Below are 16,704 nucleotides of genomic sequence, written 5' to 3' on the forward strand. Positions count from 1 at the left end.
CTTCGTTGAGTGCTTGTTCACGTCCATTCCAATCAGGTGTGCGCGCGTGCATGGCCACCAGAAACTCTTCCCCAGCAGCATCCGTTGGGTCAGCCTAGGCGCCCCCTGGAGTCGCGTCTTCATGGTGCTCAAAGTAGAGCCCTGCCGACCCCTCACTCCAACAGAGGAGTAGGAGGGTGGGTATTGGAATGGACATGAACAACACATCTTGAAGAACAACACTTACGAGAAGATGAGTAACCGTTTTTTCTTCTTCGAGTGCTTGTTCATGTCCATTCCAATCAGGTGACTCACAAGCCTAAGTTCAGGGGGTGGGGTCGGAGTTGTCCACTGATTGGAGCACTGGTCTTCCAAAGGCTGCATCGTCTCTGGCCTGCTAGGTGATCGCATAGTGTGTTGTGAAAGTGTGTATGGAGGACCACGTCGCTGCTCTGCATATTTTCTGGGTGGGAACCTGCACCAGGAACGCCGTTGAAGGGGCCTGAGCTCTGCTGGAGTGCGCAGTGATTGGGGGAACAGGCACACCTGCCAGGTTATAACACTCTTGGATGGAGGAGGTGATCCACAACGAAATTCGTTGAGAGGAGACTGGAAGACCTTTCATCCTATCCGCCACTGCCACAACCAGTTCAATGGACTTCCAGAACAGTTTCGTTCTTTCAATGTAGAAGGCCAGCACTCTGCGGACGGCCAACAAGTGAAGCCTCTGTTCCCTGCCTCTTGAGTGCAGCTTAGGATAGAACACTGGGAGGAAAATGTCCTGGTTGATGTGAAACTGGGAGACAACCTTTGGGATGAAAGCCGGGTGAGACCTGACCTGAACTTTGTCCTTATAGAACACAGTGTAAGGAGGTTCTGATGTTAGGGTCTTGAGCTCAGACACCCTCCTGGCTGAGGTTATCGCTACTAGAAACACCACCTTGTATGAGAGACAGAGCAGAGATCACGTTGCCAATGGTTCGAAGGGCGGACCCAGGAGTCTGGAAAGGACCAGGTTGATCCCAGGCTGGGACAGGCTGTCGGACATGTGGGTATAGCCTGTTGAGACCTTTAAGGAAATGGCTGACCATAGGGTTAGCAAAGATTGACTGGCCCTCTGTGCCTGGGTGGAAGGCTGAAATGGCAGCCAACTGGACCCTTATTGAGGACATGGCCAACCCCTGCTGCTTGAGATGGAGAAAGTTTCCGGCTGCTGTGCACGCAGCACGCACACGACTGATTGGAATGGACATGAACAACGCATCTCGAAGAACAAGAGTTACGAGAAGGTGAGTAACCGTTTCTTTCCTCAGCGCATGGGCACTGCTGCCTCCCTCTAGGCATGTGGGCCCCTCTCTCCTGCTTAAACCCCAGAAGTATTCACAAACCGGGGAAGACAGGTGTTCGTCCACCTAAGCTGCATGTAAGGATTGATAGAGTAGGTGGCCTTTGAGTACACCTGAGAGGTTGCAGCTCCCTATTCAAATTCCTTCTCCTCATCAGGCAAAGGGGGGTCCTCCCGCATCCCAGGTAAGAACCCAAACCTCTGGGCTACAGGTTATAAGGGATTCCAATTCTGCCACCCTCCCACCCTGGCAGCTGTTTTGTTTTGGGCCCCACACATGCCTTAAGCAGCCAAATGCCTATCTTGCCCAGTTCATGGAACCCAACTAGAGGTAGGCGCTTCCTTGCAGCCCGCACTCAGGCCCCTATCTCTGAGGCACGGGCAAGGCGTAGCATGCACAGCACACCCCTCTCGTTGGCATCGCCCACTGGTTAGCTTAGGTGGCTCTGTGCCTAGCGTGCTGGCTTTGTGAAGCGCAGTCGAAGGTGCCTCTCTCCCCATTGGTTGTGGAGGGAGCCTAGGCACCAACTCGGCGTTGTGGATCTGGGCCAAAGTGGCTTGCCCAGGTCACACAGGAAGTCTGCAGCAGAACAGGGAGTTGAATCCTTAGCTCCTGATTCCCAGGCTAGTGGTCTACCCTGCAGGGCCATCCCTAGCTATTCTGGGGCCCTACGCAGCCCCCACGTTGTGACCTATCCAAGATCACACGCAGCTCTGTGGCAGAGAGGGAACAGAATCGAGATCTCCTGCCTCTCAGTCCAGTGCCATAGACTCTAAACCCCGCTGCATCTCTCCCTGACTTTGGAATACTGGAATTCACTTGGGCTACCAGCCAAATATTTACTTGGTCAAAAGTACCCGGTCTGTAATTTCCAGAGATTATATCCTTCCTGTTCCTCAGTTTCCCTTGCTACAAAATGAGGAGAATAAGGCTTATCCACCTTTGTAAAGTGCTGTGAGATCTACAGATAAGAAGAACTGTATAGATGCCAAGCATTATATCATTATTACTATGCAGTCCATTCTTCACCTTTACTCTGTACTAGTGACTGTTTAACTTGGACCCGTTAAAAGCAATAACCACCAAATTCTTTTAAGCAAAAAGCATTTATACTTGGATAATGGCCACAAAGTGCCAACTGCTTGGTTGCCAAATGCCTGAAGGAAACCACTAGAATTTTTCCACCCACAGACCTATTATGAAACTGACAACGTCTTGCTCCATGCAATTCCCATTAATTTTACTGCTGGGCTTAAAGATTTATGACAGCTTTGTTGGACACTCACATTAGACAGGTATTGTTACATGCCAGTTGAACCCATGGAGCAGCAAAGTGTTGCTCTCCACAAATGACTGTATCCCAGTCAAGTCACAGCAGCTCTGGAAGTGTCACCTGCGTGGGTATAAGCAAATAATAGGTTATAATAATACAAAATCCCATTCTTGCTCTCAGCCCTTAGGGAAGTCACACTACATTCCAAAGAACGGGAATCAGAATTACGCAGCAGTAAGGACACTTTCTCAAACAGTATATGAACTTAATCCCTGAAAATACTTTAATGCCTGTCGGATCATCTACACTATGTGTGTATTCTGCCTTCATATAAACAGCACCATCCAGGATTTGGAAAAAGTCAAACATGTATTCTGTACATGATCCTGGCACACAGAAGACATGGCCACTGGGAAAAACAAACTCTCACGCATCTTCATTTCATAATCTGCAATATTATTTGTTTAAAAATATTAAAATGGTATCAAATAGGAAGAAAATGAATACATACAAATAAAAAATGGTTGTGCAAGTGTCTTCACCTCTGCAGCTCTTGCCATATTAAACAGCCTTCTGGTATCTGTCCACTTTCTAGCTCATATCAAATCTCAGTTAAGATCTTTTCTTCTTTGTCTTCTAACTTGTTTTGTCCTCTGCTATTATTTTTGATTTTACCATTGTAGCTTTATTTATCGCTGTAAAGTATTTTGGGACACAGTGTGTCTGAAGGCACAATGCAAAATAAAATGGCATTGTTTTCTAACTGAGGTGCAGTTGTGAAAAACATGGCCTGTATGTATGTTTGCTGATGGGCTCTGCAGTAAATCACAATGACTCTGTGACATCACTATGCTGATGCAACAGCCTCATTCTTATTTGTCTGACAGTAGAGTCTAGCGGAGTCCATGCCTCAAAGAATGTCTGATCTAAAGGTGGGAGAAACGGCACAGAGAGCTTATATGACTTGTCCACAGTGACTCAGAAAGTCACTGGGAAGGGTAGGAAACCGCAACTCTCACTCCAGTGCCCTAACCATAAGACCATCCTTCCTCTCTGATCTCCTACCCATTCCAACAGATTCTATGATATTTTTTTCAAGCCCTTTCTGCTCCATAACCCGTATTTTTCTCCATAGTACCTAGCAGCTAAGTGCTGAACAGGAAATTGAGAACCTGATCCAAAGTTTATTAACGTCAGTGGGAGTCGTTCCCTTGATTTCAGTGGGCTTTGGATCAAGCTCAAAGATCTGTAAAGCATTGGCCATAGCAATTGGCCAGGATGGATTCTGTTATTTTCCTTCCCAGGTTCTATTTCTTCTCTGGCTTTGGGGTTTTTTCCCTCCTATAAAAGGGGCGAATGGCAATCTTCCTATCTGTGTAGATGCCACTAAAAATGCGAAGGCTGGTCTATTGTTTGTGCACAGTCATGTATTAAATCCCAAAAACAGAGACACGCTGGATCCTACTAGCTGTGGCTCAGCGATTTTATTCTCATGAGTAGCAGGCTGTTGAGCATTGACCTCAGGTCCACTCCTCTCCTCAGCACCTCTTGGGTAAACACCATAATAATGATGAGCAATAAAGGAGTATTAAAGACCATTCCTTTTGTTCAAGTCAAGGAAATGAATTGGTCAATTAGCTGAAACCTAACATAATTCATAGGACAAAGATTCCTGCCAAGGAATCCACCTTAATCAATTCTGTTACCCATCATAAACCAAGCAATGACCTTCAGGTATTAATACCCAGACAATACACCATTTGTGTGTTTTCTAATTAGCATATTGCTCTGTTGCTGCACATTCCCATAGGTTACATTGTTTTCCATCAGACTCGGAATCACGCTATGTGAGTCCCGGGAATTCAGTTGATTAATCTGACCTTTTCTCATCAATGAAAAAACAATAGATGCTATTTTTTGACATATCTAATGTCCCTTCATGTTATTTTTTCCTTGGTGTTCTCTTATAACAATGATTACTTTATTAAGCGCAGGGAGCAAATTACAACAGTAGGCCATTGTGCTCAATATTGGCAAACAAAATATTTTTTTTAATGTAAGAGGCCTGCAGTAAAAGAAACTCTGACTTTGTCCCGTATATTATGCAGCAAAAGAAGACTGATTACTCAGAAGTACGTAAACTGATGCCACAAACAAACAAAATTAAACAGTCAATAAAACCCTCAGTCTGACTTTAGTTACTCAGGTCCAAAACTTGGGAATCCTCTTGGATCTTCAGCTACTTCCGGGTGTTATGGTAGCAGCTGTGAGAAAGACAAGTTTATATCATTGATGCTTGACCAGGATAGTACGACCTTTTCCCTCTGATGCTGACCTTGCTACACTGGTCCACACAAAGTCATCTCAGGTCTTGATTACTGGCATGTGTTCTACATGGGGCTAGCCTTAAGACCATCAGAAACCTCAGCTGGTGCAGAATGCAGCTGCCCATTTGTAATGGAACATTTCCTGTTGTGAGCACATTATACCTGTGCCCTGCACTGGCTTCCAGTTTCATTTCTGGGTACAATTCAAGGTAATAATGTTCGCCGTGGGGTCTCAGCCTGGGGCCCATGACTTCCAGAAGGTTATAGCTAAAGAGGAGGTTGGTCCCAGGTAGAAGGAAGGGGCTCTTGTTATGGAAGAGGTTAAGAATCACTGTATTAACCTATACAATTTTAAGCAATCTCAGTGTTAATAGTAGAGGTAAGTATATTAACAATGCCCATATTATCACTATTAGCACATTTAGGAAAAAATATCCTTCCAATGCTGTGACATAATAGCCTAGAAGAAGTTTGTGTTGAGCAGTTTAAATATTCAGCACCTGATCCTGGGATGTGTTGAACTTCTGTAACTCCCATTGATTCCAGTTCCAAATCTTCAAATGTAGCATCTTGAATGTTTGTAGTGCAAGAGTTGGAAGCATTTTCTCACCATTCACAAACCCAAACTATCTGGAGGCAGGAAGCAGCCAGGTCCTGTTTCTGTTCTCACTTACCCGGGAGTGAACCTGGAGTAGTTCTCATAATTATAATAGCTTTGATGGAGTTCGTCTGGACTTGCATCCAGGTAGCTGAGAGCAGAATTGAGCTATTTGTGCTCTGGACCGTGCTATGGTTCTGGAAGGCTAATTATAAGTTTCTACTAGGCACTCTGCAGGAGGCATGGAACGTGCATACATTGCCCTGCTATTTGCATTTAAAGACTTAATAAAAATTCCATGTTTGTCGGAAAGCTTCCATGAAGTTTATAACCTTGACGTTTTTATCCCCTCCTGGTTGTTTTCTCCCTTTTCTGACCAACCAAACCAATACAAATCAGTATTTTAAAGTATGCAGTTACCAGTCTGCTACTGGAACTATGTAGTTCTCTGGCCGCCAAACTTCACAGGAGGTGAAACAATAAAGTACAAAGGAAAGAATTCACTGCACCCATATTAGCCTTTAGGACACCCATATTAATGACTGCTATTTAAAGGAGAACATTTTCCCTATTTCTTTGTCACCCAGCTTGCTGGGAACAAAAAGGTCAAAACAGAATTTTATTGTAGTGATCTAATAGCAAAAAGACAGGTCAAAAGGGAGGGGCCTAAGTGCCCTAGTTCTCAGCGGTGCTGAAATGAAAGGGAGCCATTGGTGCTCAGCAAGTCTGTAAATCTTGACACATATTTAGGTGTCTGTAAATGGGTTTAAGGCCACAGTTCTGCAGAGTACTGAGGACTTCAGATGGAGCATGCTCAGTTCCTGTTAAAGCTCATGAGAGCTGAGCATCCTGCAGGTTGTGGCCCTAAGGGTCCAATTTTCAAAGGTACATAGGTGCCTAAAGATGCAGATAGGTGCTTAGTGGGCTTTTCAAAAGCTCCTGACCTGCTTAGCCGCCTAACTCCCATTGACTTCAATGAAAGTCAGGTGTCTAACCTCTGTTAGGTATGTTTGAAAATCCTACTAGGTGCCTATCTGCATCTTTAAGTGCCCAAATACCTTTGAAATTCTGCCCATCAGTGCCTAACTTTAGGCACATCTTTTGAAATCTTCGGTCACCAGTTCTCATACACTGACTACTCACATTAGTTCTCCATTTTTAACCAAACTAGTGAAAAAAAGACCCTACACATTTTGCCAGTGTAAGTTACTTTCTGTGCCACCAAGAAAATATGCTCCTTCCTCCCCTCATGTCTCTAGGAATTTGTGAGCAGAGTCAGAAACTTTTGTATTTCTCTCTTTCCTGGGAAATGGTAGCATCAACTCTGGTGTGGTCATTTCACGTTTTTTAATTTCATCTGCACGCCGTTGTCCTGAGACCTTGGTGAACCAGGCAATCAAAGTCTTCCCAGAAAAGCTCCTTCAGGGTGGCATTGGCAGTTTGAAAGCTGATGTGAGAGAGTAGCATAGAAACAAATTTAACTTTGGCTATTTTAACTCACACTTAACATTATGAAATATGCCTGTTGATGAATCCTAGCGGATCTTAAACATAAAAAAGAAGCTTACAAGAAGTGGAAGGTTGGACATATGACCAGGGAAGAGTATAAAAATATTGCTCGGGCATGTAGGAATGTTATCAGGAGGGCCAAATCGCACCTGGAGCTGCAGCTAGCCAGAGATGTCAAGAGTAACAAGAAGGGTTTCTTCAGGTATGTTGGCAACAAGAAGAAAGCCAAGGAATGTGTGGGCCCCTTACTGAATGAGGGAGGCAACCTAGTGACAGAGGATGTGGAAAAAGCTAATGTACTCAATGCTTTTTTTGCCTCTGTTTTCACTAACAAGGTCAGCTCTCAGACTGCTGCGCTGGGCATCACAAAATGCGGAAGAGATGGCCAGCCCTCTGTGGAGATAGAGGCGGTTAGGGACTATTTAGAAAAGCTGGACATGCACAAGTCCATGGGGCCGGACGAGTTGCATCCGAGAGTGCTGAAGGAATTGGCGGCTGTGATTGCAGAGCCACTGGCCATTATCTTTGAAAACTCGTGGCGAACCGGGGAAGTCCCGGATGACTGGAAAAAGGCTAATGTAGTGCCAATCTTTAAAAAAGGGAAGAAGGAAGATCCTGGGAACTACAGGCCAGTCAGCCTCACCTCAGTTCCTGGAAAAATCATGGAGCAGGTCCTCAAAGAATCAATCCTGAAGCACTTGCATGAGAGGAAAGTGATCAGGAACAGCCAGCATGGATTCACCAAGGGAAGGTCATGCCTGACTAATCTAATCACCTTTTATGATGAGATTACTGGTTCTGTGGATGAAGGGAAAGCAGTGGATGTATTGTTTCTTGACTTTAGCAAAGCTTTTGACACGGTCTCCCATAGTATTCTTGTCAGCAAGTTAAGGAAGTATGGGCTGGATGAATGCACTATAAGGTGGGTAGAAAGCTGGCTAGATTGTCGGGCTCAACGGGTAGTGATCAATGGCTCCATGTCTAGTTGGCAGCTGGTATCAAGTGGAGTGCCCCAAGGGTCGGTCCTGGGGCCGGTTTTATTCAATATCTTCATAAATGATCTGGAGGATGGTGTGGATTGCACTCTCAGCAAATTTGCAGATGATACTAAACTGGGAGGAGTGGTAGATACGCTGGAGGGGAGGGATAGGATACAGAAGGACCTAGACCAATTGGAAGATTGGGCCAAAAGGAATCTGATGAGGTTCAATAAGGATAAGTGCAGGGTCCTGCACTTAGGACGGAAGAACCCAATGCACAGCTACAGACTAGGGACCGAATGGCTAGGCAGCAGTTCTGCGGAAAAGGACCTAGGGGTGACAGTGGACGAGAAGCTGGATATGAGTCAGCAGTGTGCCCTTGTTGCCAAGAAGGCCAATGGCATTTTGGGATGTATAAGTAGGGGCATAGCGAGCAGATCGAGGGACGTGATCGTTCCCCTCTATTCGACATTGGTGAGGCCTCATCTGGAGTACTGTGTCCAGTTTTGGGCCCCACACTTCAAGAAGGATGTGGATAAATTGGAGAGAGTCCAGCGAAGGGCAACAAAAATGATTAGGGGACTGGAACACATGAGTTATGAGGAGAGGCTGAGGGAGCTGGGATTGTTTAGCCTGCAGAAGAGAAGAATGAGGGGGGATTTGATAGCTGCTTTCAACTACCTGAAAGGGGGTTCCAAAGAGGATGGCTCTAGACTGTTCTCAATGGTAGCAGATGACAGAACGAGGAGTAATGGTCTCAAGTTGCAGTGGGGGAGGTTTAGATTGGATATTAGGAAAAACTTTTTCACTAAGAGGGTGGTGAAACACTGGAATGCGTTACCTAGGGAGGTGGTAGAATCTCCTTCCTTAGAGGTTTTTAAGGTCAGGCTTGACAAAGCCCTGGCTGGGATGATTTAACTGGGAATTGGTCCTGCTTTGAGCAGGGGGTTGGACTAGATGACCTTCTGGGGTCCCTTCCAACCCTGATATTCTATGATTCTATGATTCTATGAAGAGACTTGAATCTAAACAAGCCAGTCGCAATTATTGTACAATAATAAGTATTCCCGAATGGTTTGTCTCAATATGTAGGCACATAAGCAGAACATTGATTACATATCCACAGGCAACATCTGAGGGGATGAAGCACATTGAAAGTGCCTGAGTTCAATCTTGAGGAAAAAATGCCACATGAGCCAAAATGAAAATCACTTTGCTTTGAAGACTGAGGTCAGGAAGGATTTCAGGGTGATTATCACAGGCACCCTTATCCCTGTTTTAACTGCTTAGGCATTATAGCAGAGGAGTCCACTATGTGGGTGGTGCTTCATCTGCTCTTGCTCTTGCTCTATAACAACAACCAAAATTGAATGTGACAAACGTCTGATATAAACTGGCTCACTTCATGGCAAAAAGTTAACTATGGCAAAGAGCTGCTTCTTCCCCTCTTTTAGTTGAATCTGTGAGCATTCAGTGAATTCCTGTGGGAAATCGCTACCTGAATATACTCACAATAAGCCCAAGCCCAAATCCAAACAAAACAAAAAAATGGTTATGTTGTAGGATCCTCAGAAACCCATTTCAACTGTATCAAAACAAAATGGTATGAAGCATTGCTGGGCAGCAGTGTCACTTGGCACTGCGATAGACCTCACAAGCTAAGCAGAGTCAGGCCTGGAGGGGACACTTCACGCACTGGTGATTCAATAAGTGACACTTTTTCTTCCACATCTAAGCATCTTCCACATCCACATGTAAGTGTCATCTCTGTACCAGGTTACTTCCAACATGCACACTTTTCATACAAGGTGTTCTGGTCCCTTACTGTGTAACAGCGGCATCCAACACTGGCTTTGATCAATGTGAGGTTTATTATAGCAAAAATCCACATAACAATCCATAAACATTCCCATCATACAAACAGGTCTGGTAATGCTTTAATTCATAAGACTCAGGTATCATGTGATTTCTCATGACCTTCTTGATAAGTATAAGGGTTGGAATTGGTAATATACAGTGACATGCAGAGTGACATGTTCCTGCAGGTCACTTGATGGTTACCTTTGGTAGCTACAAAATGAAATCATGACCTCAAAGGCAGAAATAGCCATATGGTTCCTGCATAATTTCCTGGCCTGTAGCCATACACCTTGAGCTGTAGTCTTAGGCTGAAAGTTAAAGATACTTCAAAGGGAGGTTTGCTCAAAAATGGTGACAGAATTTAGCCCTATGCATGGGCCATTCAATTCCACTGTAAATGGACAGCAGGCCTTAATTCTCATCTCCAAAACACAGGCCTACAGCAATCATAATGCTTTACAGGGCATCAAAGGACCACAACCAGACAGATTAGACTTATTTCACAACTCCGGACACTTCCCAGAATAGCAAGTTGCTTTCAATATGGACTGTAACTCACCTCTGACAGTGAAAAACTAACAATGCACTTGGAAAAGTACAAGTATCTTTGACCCAATGAACACCTGCATTTCTGAAATATCTCCTCTCACCAGCAATTTAAATATATGGGACAAAAACAGCAAAGTAAAATAGCCTCTACTTTTAAGTTTTTAAATCAGTGCCTATGAGTCCTTTCTAAATGCCTTTAAAAAACAGGTATTTATCACTGAAAGAGAATGTGGTTGTATTTTATTTATTTCAATTTAAAATATACGAAAAGGCCTTATCCCAGACTCTAATTGTCATAACAAAATATTAGAAATGCAATCCATGACAATAAAATGCAGCAGAAAACCATTTTAATATGATAGAAAACCAGCAGCAGAACCCACCAGGCTAGATGCTGTGTGTTTTTCTGCATAGAAGGGAACAAAAATCCCACCCGCCAGTAGCCCTAGAATCCCCTACCCACCCATATGCCTCAGTGATTCCCAAAATCCTCCCTAAAAGATGAGCTTTTCAGCATGCCTGGACAAAGGGAGAAAACCCTGTCAGCAGCTTCTTTGCTGTAAACCTCGGGCACGCCAACTAAAACCTCGCCAATCACAGTTGCACTGATGTCACATAGGGTTAGAGGCAGGATCTCAAGCAGGCAGGGCAGAAGCCATTTAGAACTTTTGAGCTCACAACCAACACTTCAGACGCTTAGCTAGAAGCCGGCACTTCACTTAAATAGAGCATCACATTCTGCAGTAGCTTCAGCTTCTAGAGCGAGCTAAGCAGTAGTCCCATGAGAGCACATGCTGTAGGCCTAGAGTGACAAAGGCATGACTCATGGAAACAAGGTCCATGTTTGAAAGAAACATTTGCAAACTCCTGACTAGTAGGGTTTTTTTAAACACATATATTTGCTGCATTCTCTGCTTCTGCAAATGGGTCCAGCTCCATTGATGTCAGTGGTGTTTTACCCACTTAAATTTACCACAGTCGCTTACTTATTGTCAGAAACTGGTTCTAGAATCATAGAAATGTAAGGCTGGGAGGGATCAGTATATGTATCCAATATTGGCAAAATGCGATTTTCATTACAACCATTCAACTTCATTCAAGTTAATGAGGGTTGTCCAATTGTTGTAACTGAGAGCAGAATTTGGCTCTAGACATAGAAATTAATTATAATCACAACTGCACATAGCAGTGTACAGAAAACATTGGTGACTTTGACTCCACTTCACTACATATGGACTTTCCCCCCCAAATTTATTATAAGCAGGTTCCACTGTACAGCTATTACTAGTCCTAAATGAGAGTCAAGAGAAGAAGCACAGCTTATCGGGATGGAAGAGTTGAAATGGGGGGGGGGTTGGTTGGGTTTTTTTTGTTCTGTTTTGTTGCACCACAAATAATTATGTCCCCATTGAACATTTTCAAAACAGTAAGATTTTAAAGTGCTTTTCTGTGGGAATTCTTCACAGATTATCTTCCCTTTTTTGTGGGATTTATGCTTCTGAAAAAGAAAATAAATCACAGGATAAAAGCTCCATCCATCTAATTATACCCGTAAGGGGGCTGTAGCCCATCAGCTGTGAGACTTCGTGTTTTATGTCTGGGAAAGACCCTGCTGTTGTTGGGACATAACAGCATGTCTAGTTTTAACACACCCTCAAAATAGTGTTCTTTCACCGGGTTATTTATACAATTTGTGCCAAGCGATTTAAGGAGCAGAAAGTGATAGGGTACATGTGGGAAGGCTTAGTTTATAGCTGGTTTAGCGAAGATCTGTAAATTAAGCCACCACAAAAAATAATAAGGCCTTTTCTTTATTTATCTATGCAACCATGGGGCAGAAAGGGCAGAGAAGCTTAAAAGACCTATTCATGCGAACAGAGCTGGTGCTTTGAGTCAACTGTTTACACATTGCAAATGTATTTCATTCACATTCACACAACACTGAGAAAAATGGATGCAAATGAGGTGCCCCCATCTCCATGGCAGTATAGTTCAAAAATGCAAATAGAGACACTGATTTTTAGTGCCTGCTCCTCAGAATGGAAAGCTCACCTAGGTAAAAGTACGGTGTGATTTTTCTAAAACTGATGCAAACTGATGTCTAATTTAAATGTGCCCTGTCCACAGCAATCTTGGATTTTATTTTTAAATAATTAAATATATGAGTCCAATATTAAGGAGAAAGATTTCCCAGATTAAAAAAAAAAAAGAAAAGCAAACATAGTTCAAGAGACCTTATTAGCATTTGCAAGGGTTCCTGAAAAGCCTCAGTTCTCTTGTTCTTGCCAAGTAAACTTTGTTTCGCTGAACTTCAGCACTGCTCCGCCCACTGTTGGTCACTGTTATACTGTTGTCATGGTCAGACATTATTGCTCCAGCTCTCTTTTTGGTGAGAATCTTGCTACAAATATGTACTGACAGAAAAAGCATCACTCTTCTTTGCATGCTAAGTATTAAAGTATTTTTAATAAAATCACTACACTGTAACTGTACTAATGCACCATTTCCCCTAACTAGATCTCTACAGTAAGTCTGAAATGAAGCCTGATTTCAGGAATGAATGCATTCACAAATATAGGCCTGCTTCCCTTGCGCTTGCAGCAGCCTGTGGATCCAGCTGAGGTCAGAAAGACACGATACCGCTACAGTACACTTCCTTTTTACTCCCCAATCCCATAGAAGCCTCTCTATGGGGTTCAAGCGCCAAGAGCCAGAAGGGACAGGACAGGGGCCAGGCAATGGGGATGGCCGTTGTCCATCGCTTCATTCCGCCCTCACACCTGTGGGCCTACCCAGTACAAGCACAGCACGGACTGACTCTGAAAGCCATTTGGAACTGCCAGCAAGTTCAGAACACAGCCTCCTACTTTCTGAATAAGGTACCCCTCCCCCCACACCCCCCAGGAGCACCTCACCCCCATTCTTTGAACTGGCTGCCTGTCAATGGCTGGCTGAAATTCAAGTACCAGTCACGCAGCAGAAAGGGTCAGATTCTCAGCCGAGATTAAAGAAAAGGCGGGGGGGGGGGGCAGCAAAGGAGCTGGTTGTAGCTTTCTTAGCCTTGGACCACTTCTACGCCGGCCCTGCATCATCAGACTTGAGAGCAGCCTTCGGGTATGTCTACACAGCAGCTGGGAAGCATGACCCCCCAGCCTGGGTAGACAAACACATGCTAGCTCTGCTCGAGGTGGGATGCTTGTGGCTGCAGTGCCATGGGCTGTGGCTCAGGCTCTCTGCCTGAGTATGTGCCCAGGGTCCAGTGGCTTTGTACTCGGACAGCTACCCTAAGCTGCTGCCCAGGCTGCCGCCGCCACACTGCTATTTTTAGCATGTTCACTGGAACAGAGCTAGCATGCGTCTGTCTACACGAGCTAGGAATCGCACGTCACCACTGCTATGCAGACGTGGCGTAAAATACACTGGCTAGTAACAGCGCTCAGGGGGCTGCCCCCCAGTTGGTGATTTCTGGAGCACTGTTTGTGTAACCCACACACCTCCTGGGTGTGATGTTCTGTCCCATCTAGTGGCACCGAGACCACTGAGAGAGAGATTATGAGTCTGCTCTACAGCCTTAGCTAACAGCCAGTTGGCTTTTAGTTCATGTGGTAGAGGCTCATGCACTAAACTCCAGAAGTCCCGGTTCGATCCCACCCACCAACGACTGGGGCCTGTCGGCATTACATTTGCTCCAGCCATGCCCTTTCCCCATCCCTCACTGCCCCAACACCTCCCTACACTTGGGGTTGAGGGGCAGGGAGGGCACAGGCCAGCTGTACCCCAGCAAAGAACTACCCTGTGCCAAGGGAACCCCACCTAGGGAGCTCTTACTTTTTGTGCTGCCACTTCATGTAGCCAGAGCTGGACAAAGCAGGCATGTGGAGATCTGGCCCAAAGCCTTAAATGGATTAAGCCCCGACTACCCTAAGAACTGCCTTGCCATTTCTGATCTCCCATAAAATCTATCCTTATCAGGAACTCTGGGACTCACTATCCCAAAGGTGGAGCTCAGTGCTACTGGAGGGCTTACATTCTTGCTCGCTGCCCAGTATCTTTGAAATTTGCTTACTCCAGAGATATGCTGAAACACAGACTTGGCCCTCCTTAGGAGAACTGCAAGATACATCTCTTTGCCCAGAACTTTCCAATTGACTAATGATGAAATCCTGCTTTTCCAGCTGACTTCCCAAAGTCTTCTCTCATGCCAACAGATTTCAACAAAGGACACGCATTTAAAAGTAATAAAATGAAAGATGAAGACTTCCCAACTGCCTCTTATTGATTATAAATCAAGCCAACCAGTACCTACATTGTTAATAGTGCATCAGATGTCTTAAATGGACACTAAAAATGTTAATACCTTATGCAAAGGACTGGAATTTCTCCTTCAAGTATGATGCCTTAAGGTTATTTGTGCTTCACTCACAATTGCAGGTAAGGGCTTGTTAGGTTGGCAGAAATGTACATTTAATGAAATGTTATTTATAGCCTTATTATATGTAGCAAATAAGGCAGCTCAAAAGACATTTAATTTTAACATGTCTATTTTTCCTCAAAATCTTTTCCTTGGAGTAAACACTCAGGGCCAGATCCTGGCCCTTGTGAAATCTGCTTTATCTCGCTATGGCCCCACAAAGCAGAAAGAAAGCTGGCCTGACCTGTCGGCTGAGGAGTGCTCTTACATAGGGGAACTCTCTCAGTGGCATAGAGCCAACGTGTCCGATCCTCCACCACACTCCCTGCAGCCTCCAGTGAGGATGGCACAGCAGGGCCACGGCTGGAGCACCACCCCTCTGGTGAGTAGCCCTTGGAGGCAATTACAGCCAGACATAAGCCTGTGTGGGAGGGGAAGCCTAATGATGGCTTAAAACCACCTTTGCCTCCCCTCGCAAGCCCTGAATCAAGACCAGTTCAGCTGGAGGCTTGGATTGCAAGGTAAAGCTGTGCTAGCAGATCGTACCCCAGGACCCGAGCCTAAATGTCAATCATTGGCCATGCTGTGCACAGGCCCCTGAAGGCAATGAGATGCTACATAGGTGCAGGGTCCATGCTAGCTGATTGCACTATACGAGTGGGTTTTGGCCAAATTCTCCTTTTAGTTACCTGGGCAGCCCCATTGACTTGGATGGGACCACACCAGTATAACTGAGAGGATAATTTGAACTTTCATGTCTGAATATGTGACATCTATCCAGAAATGGGACTATCATGTTTCCCAAATATCCGGTAAATATGGCACATCTCAAGCTCAAATGGTCATGCTAGTGAAATAACAAATCTCCTGTACGAACCATGGCTCTGGATTAATATGCAAAGAGAAGGAAAGATATTAACTAACTCCTCTATCTCAGCTATTTGGTCATTTCACCTTGGAAGCTCAATCACAGTGAAAAGGAACCCAGATCTCTGTATGATCGCACCAGAACCAAAAGGGTTAACAAGATACAAAGGTGTGACTGCTCCAGTGAGCCCTTTTTGGTGTAAATGGGAGGTAACTCCACTTATGTCAGAGGAGTTCACTGCTGTAAAGCTGGTGAGAGCACCATACGGTGTGTTGCCTTTACCATTCCATTCTATTTCCTGGGGGCCAGATTGTGCCATCAGGAGACAGCCGTGGGTAGCGTAATTGGAGCTGCACCAGGCCAGAGATACTTCTGGGGGCATTGTGCCTAAGGCTACAGCTACACTAGCGAGCTTACAGCTGCCCTGCTGTAAGCTCTCTAACGTAGCCACTCTAAGCCGACAGAAAAGAGCTCTCCCGTCAGTTTAACTACGCCAGCCTGTGCAAGCAGCGGTAGTGATGTCGATGGGAGAAGCTCTCCTGCTGACATAGCGCTGTCCACACCTGTGCTTATGTCTGTGTAATTCTGTCGCCCAGGGGGGTGATTTATTCACCCCTCTGAGCGACATAAATTATGCTGACATAAGCTGTCATGTAGACATAGCCTTAGAGGGCCTGTAGTCCTTTCTATAGTCAGCCAGTTCTAAATTACTATATTTTATCATAAAAACTGACCTTTTAAAAAAATTGTCCCTAAATCTAAGATTCAGAAGTCGTTAGCGAGATTGGAGTAGACCTATCTTGCTAACAACCCAAGAAGCGTAGATTTAGGGACAATTTAAGAAAGAAAAAAAAAACCAACCCAGTGGCATGGGTCTTTCTTGTTTAATTACGGTGGTGATGCATCTCAAGAATCTTGCCAGGAATAGTATACAGTGTACATGTTTGAGTACTGTGCATGTCAGAAACAGAGATGGGAAAGAGGAAAGAAAAACGAATATGTCA

The sequence above is a fragment of the Lepidochelys kempii genome, chromosome 1 (genome assembly GCF_965140285.1).
Source record: "Lepidochelys kempii isolate rLepKem1 chromosome 1, rLepKem1.hap1, whole genome shotgun sequence".
NCBI lineage: Eukaryota > Metazoa > Chordata > Testudines > Cheloniidae > Lepidochelys > Lepidochelys kempii.